A 6,587-nucleotide genomic window follows, 5' to 3' on the forward strand; every position below is an offset into this window, starting at 1 on the left:
AGCCTAGCCCAGCCCAGCCCAGCCCGGCCGGGTCGGGTCGGGCCGGGCCGGGCCGGGCCTAGCCTAGCCTAGCCTAGCCAAGCCAAGCCAAGCTTACGCTCAGTCTATATCGGTTAGCAACGGAGGACGGAAAAAATGGCAACTAAAAAAATCATCATCAAACTACACACTATCACCGGCTAACCGGCGGCGTAGACAAGGTTACATTTCGAGGACCTTCAAAAGAGGTGTGCGCGCGTGTGCGTCATAATATTGAAGGGAAAAAAAATCATATCGCGCGACCGGGCCTAGCCTAGCCTAGCCTAGCCTAGCCTAGCCTAGCCCAGCCCAGCCCGGCCGGGCCGGGTCGGGCCGGGCCGGGCCGGGCCTAGCCTAGCCTAGCCAAGCCAAGCCAAGCCAAGCTTACGCTCAGTCTATATCGGTTAGCAACGGAGGACGGAAAAAATGGCAACTAAAAAAATCATCATCAAACTACACATTATCACCGGCTAACCGGCGGCGTAGACAAGGTTACATTTCGAGGACCTTCAAAAGAGGTGTGCGCGCGTGTGCGTCATAATATTGAAGGAAAAAAAAATCATATCGCGCGACCGGGCCTAGCCTAGCCTAGCCTAGCCTAGCCCAGCCGGGCCGGGCCGGGCCGGGCCTAGGCTAGCCTAGCCTAGCCTAGCCTAGCCTAGCCTAGCCTAGCCTGGCCTAGCCTAGCCTAGCCTAGCCTAACCTAGCCTAGCCTAACCTAACCTAGCCTAGCCGATTTTAGCCTAAAATAAATAAAGATTTAAAAAAAAAAAAAAAAAAAAAAAAAAACGAACCTTATTTCTAACCTTAAGAGAGTCATAGTTACTCCCGCCGTTTACCCGCGCTACAGAAATGAAGCAGAAAAGGCCAAGGATGAAGCGAAATCTCTCCTCCTAGTATGGTTAATATGGTTAATATGGTTAATATGGTTAATATGGTTAATATGGTTAATATGGTTAATATGGTTAAAACAGATTTACCCGTCGTCATAAACAACGTTTTTTATACTGCAAGTAATGTTTTGAAGCATCTATGTGATGAATGCTCGACGCAACCACCTACCGCTGGTTTGCCCGTCTTGTGCGGACAAATCTCGCGGATCATGTAAGGTTTAGTTTCAGTAGATCGCAGCGAAACGGCTGCTCTGCTAGTCACGACACCTCGATCCATACCCAAGTCGTCTGCAAGTGATTTTGCGCCTTTCTCGCAGAGGATGGATTCCTCCAAGCTACCGTGCAATTTGCATGCACGGGCAGGATTCGGGGGATTCGGCCCTTCCCTGTTCTATTCTGGGCCTCCCGCGTGCAAGGCACTATTTTTCCAGGTGTCAATATGTTATAATATTCAACTTGCGACAGGATGCTGACATCTTGACTGGTAAATTGTTTCAACTTTATCCTATTTTTATGCATAATAAAGCAAACCTTTGGCTGGAACTTATTTTCCTATGAATTATCCATATATTATCATTATCTGCTACAAGAAATAGTTGTTAACATTTTTAAAATATAATAATGTTGATGCTCATTTTTTATGCAGATTGACATTTATTTGGTTGACCATATTGTTTAATCTCAGGTGATCATCTAGCAGAAAGAGAAAATCAGAAGCTGCAGCACATCGACATGCTACAAAGTACAATGATTAAAATCCAGTCTTTAGAAGAGAAACTTGAGCATTTAAGAAATGAACTCTCAGTGTCACTTGTGACAAAACAGCATAGTAAGATTGCAGAGACTGGCCACAGAATAAATCTAAAAGAACAAGAGATCAAAGTTGGTCAGTCCTACATTATACACCTTTAAAATTATGTCTAAAACATGCAAATACTATAAAAATTAATGCCATATTTCTTTTATATATTTTATATAACGAACCAAGAGATTTGAAACAGGACCTCTATGTACAAAAACGGACGAGGTATTTAGAAAAAATAAATTCCTCGACAGCAGTACCATGGAAAAAGTTTTGTGAGATATCATGAAGTCACATCTGACGTTTATTTCACCTGAGATCCAGCATGAAGTAACTAAGCCGGTAACTAAGTGGTGAAAAGTTGAGGAATAGTTTGCTATTTCTCAGTTAATTGTTACTGTATTGCATATTATTATGTACAGTATTTTTTGTGTTATTGCTAGAACAATGATTTTGTAAATATTTAACAAATGGTATATGAATTGTAATTGAATTTAATTTTTTGGAAGCTATTTTATTTTAATTTGGTTTATATATATATTATTGATTGATAACGGAAATTGATGTTATTTAGTGATTTAGATTGTGATTGCATATATAATACAATACAAATATGAAAGAAATATGCATTTATAATTAAATATCTAATGTCACAGTACTCTATAGCTTCTTTCTATTAATATATTAAAGATCTTTGACTAAGACATGCTAGGTAGGCTGCTAGTCTTTAAGCTGCTGATGATGTAGCCTAGCCTATATATAGTATAGGCCTAGCTATAACCTGTAACCTGGCCTACTCTGTACTCCTCTCTCCCAATATGAATGATTATTAAAAAAGCTTAGGCCTAGGCTAGGCCTAATTTTTAATTACGACCAGGAACAAGTAATTAATCAGCTTTATAACAGGTCAACTGTCACTCAGGCCCCCGAATAGACATGTTTACGTGTTAAAAATAAACAGTTATTTTATTTTAATTTGGTTTATATATTAATAATTATTTATTGATAACGGAAATTGATGTTATTTACTGATTTAGATTGTGATTGCATATCAAAATAATAAATATACAATACAAATATGAAATAACTAATGCATTTATGATTAAATATCTAATGTCACAGTACTCTATAGCTTCTTTCTATTAATATATTACAGATCTTTGAATAAGACATGCTAGGTAGGCTGCTAGCCTTTAACCTGCTGATGATGTAGCCTAGCCTATTATATAATATAGGCCTAGCTAGGCTAGGCCTGTAGCCTGGCCTATTCTGTACTCCTCTCCCAATATGAATGATTATTAAAAAAGCTTAGGCCTAGACTAGGCCTAATTTTTAATTAGGACCAGGAACAAGTAATTAATCAGCTTTATAACAGGTCAACTGTCACTCAGGCCCCCGAATAGACATGTTTACGTGTTAAAAATAAACAGCCATTAGTCTTACACAGCTAGTTTTAACCACGCAAGGGGGCCTGGGCATAGCCTATACAGTGGGAAAGCCACTTCGCGTTTTGACCGTTAAATCGTGTAAAATCGACTTACTTCCGCATTGACGATTTTGAAGCGCCACCTATCGTTGAAAACTGAAACCACGATTTTTCATCGCCTAGCAAATAAGTGCTGTTTTATTTTAAGCTCTCATGAATATTTAAGAACCGCCCAACATTACCTATTATGGTAAAAGCATTTCCTAATAAGTATTATTGAATAACCAATCGGTTTCCTTCAAAGAAACCGAAGCTTTATACAATACATTCGGCGACTGAAGTCGGGACTCGTGAAATTTATAAATGTGGTACGATTTGACTACTGTTTTGTTGTCCATTTTCTGAATAGTCGGAGGTGCATCCCAACAAATTAAAAAGATTATAATCAATTGTTTTATCAAGAATAATATTAGTTTAATCGAGTATGATATATTTCTATCCTGTTCAAAATTTGTTGGTGTATTCTCAGGCCTCGAAAGGTAGGTACATTTTCTAGCTGTGAGCGTGGTTTCGGCAACGCGAGACACGTGTGTCAGTATAGGCGATAGCGAGACGTGTGTTGTACTGTGTTGATGCTGATCCGATATTCGTTAAGTTGTACTGATTACGAGTATCATTGGTCCTGGCCGGCCTAGCCTGGTGATCTGATCCCCGCAAAAAAAATACTTTTTTTCAATCAGTATTAATATTATTATTTTATTTTTCATTTATTATTTGATTTATTAGGCTGAATAGATGCCTAGCAGGCTTCTAGTACTAGTAGGCCTAGATTATATAAATAATAATAGTAAATAAATACTGTAATTTAATTAATAAAATACAGCTTCCATTTGCCTTACTTTTATGTCAACATATAATATTATAATTATATATACAACCAGACATTAACATTTTTTTTAAATAATATTTATTATTTTTTCTGACACTTTCAGGAATCGTTGATGATGCAGAGTTCTTTGTCTTTGTGACTTCAAACTGAGAGTGAAGTGGATAAAAAGATGACACCGGTACCTACCGACATTGTCATACCCAAACTATAATTTAATTATTTAAAACAAAATGTTGAATTACAAATATTTATGTTGAATGCAAACCTACTACACTATACTCTGTAAATTATGTTATTGTCATGTGGTAGACCTCCCCTTAAAAATTGAATATTTATTGTATGTTAGGCCTATTTTATATTTTAGTAATACTGTATTAGTTTAATATTACTAATATTATAATTTATATTATACAGTACTAGTTTGTACATGTTTTTACCCAAAAAAAATGAATAAATAATTTGTTATTCAATCTAATTGCTTGTTTGTTCATCAATAACAAAACAATTGTAAGCAAGTATATAACAGTTCTTGTTAGCCGCTTATTTCAGGTCATATTATTAATATTAGCTAGGCCCGACGCGCCCGATCACAACGTCACTAAGTGACTTTCCGCCCTGGAACAATCGGTCGCTAATAGGGCTAGGCCTCGGACTCGTATAAAAGCTATTATAATAGTTATGATAAATATTCCTCAACTAAAATGTATACTGTGATAAATAAACAAGTAATAATATACGTTGTATTGGAATGTATTTATTTATATGAATTCTTATACGCGGACAATTATAAACATCGCGTATATCGTTCGATATAAATAAATTCATAAACACGATGACGATGTGTTTACAAAATGGCGGTTTCGCTAGTTTTCGATGGCCCAAATAGTGGTACCTTTAGTTTGAATAGTCGGAGCTGCATCCCAACCACCGAATTTTGTATCTTAATATCGTATTCTGTAGATTATTAATTTTTCTAACAGGGATTTTAAATTCAGGACTGTTCAATTTTTCTAAATATTTTATTTTAATGATTTTCTAGGGTACAATTTCGAAAAAAAGACATTGGTTGATTTTGCCGTTAAATTACAGATTATCGTTTTGTTCAAATACATTTAATTTTACATGACAATATATTAAAACCATTTATGAATTTATTTCACTAACAATATTTTTCCGATAATCAGCTAAATTTACAAATATTATGTTTTTCCAACACCCTAAAATTTAGCAATTTTGAACTAAATTAGAAAAGTAGGGCGCCCTCTCCGAGTCGAAATTTGACACGATTTGTCGACTGGCTGTCCCACTGTATATAAGCTAGCATAGGAAAAAATCCAGCCAGGCAATATGAATACGATCCTTGTTAAAACATTCAAGGATAACTAAAGTATCCAACTATATCAAAGAATTCAACAGAAAAAATTATTTTTAAACTGATATGGAAAACAACATTTATACCTACTTTTTAAATGTATCGCTTGAGAAAAAAACTGGCGTTGGGTGTACAATTTTCAATTACATTATCTCTTAAAATCCACGTGATAAAACGACAACAACATGTTTTTCACCTTCATCCAGGGTTGTTCTAATGAATATTCATTATTTTTCTGACTTTCGCGGTCTTTATTTGTTTTTATTGGCTATTAAAAAACAGTCGTTTTATGCTTGATTGCTTCCGGGTTCCTCATGTGGTTTGTATACAATATGTTTTCGGAATCGCTACTCCATAAAACGCTATGAAACGTTGGGGGCGCTGCACTTAATTCATATTTCTGGAACAGCTGTGCAAAATACTTACTGTAAAATGTTCCTGAATCTCTGTTGATCACATTTTATTCCAGCAGCGTAATATTTTGTTCTACCTACCTACCACTTTATTAGTTTTTTTACATAGTAATTATTACTACGTAGTTAAAATATATTTGTTATTTCCATTATCAGTTCTTCGTTGTTCACCTAGCGGCGAACTTAAATCTCAAGTTAAAAGCTTAGCCCCAGGACATCAATGTGAATTTTATATCCTCTTGTTCAATCTGTGAATTATTTAACATCACATTAAGCTAAAGTACGTCCAGAGTCAAATGATGTCATACAAATAGTATTTTCACTGGTTGAAATGAATTTTAAAATGTTACTACATCAATGTTCCATGTGGTGTTTTGTTTCGATTGCCACTAGCATCAATAGAAACATGTTGACGTAAAAGAAAATAAAGTAGCTCTCGTATAATTAAAACAACCTAGAAATTTACCACAATACCTCTTTAATTTGTTCTTCTTGTTGTGACATTATTTGAGGTTTCTTTATGAATTAGTAACATTTCTCTATAAATGAAAATTCTTCTCTTTTAGTCGGTCGTTCAAACTGTTATTTCTAGCATTACATTAGGTTTTGGAGTTTATTACAGCTACAATAATAATAATATAATAATAGTATTGGTATACTTGTTTTTTTTAAATCAGTACAGTATAGAAATTGCTGGAATGAGGTTATTTTTATTTCCTTTGAATATGAAATTGCCAACTTATTTTATGAATCACTCAACACCCCCCAAAATAG

Source organism: Antedon mediterranea, chromosome 2, assembly GCF_964355755.1.
Source record: "Antedon mediterranea chromosome 2, ecAntMedi1.1, whole genome shotgun sequence".
NCBI classification, from domain to species: domain Eukaryota; kingdom Metazoa; phylum Echinodermata; class Crinoidea; order Comatulida; family Antedonidae; genus Antedon; species Antedon mediterranea.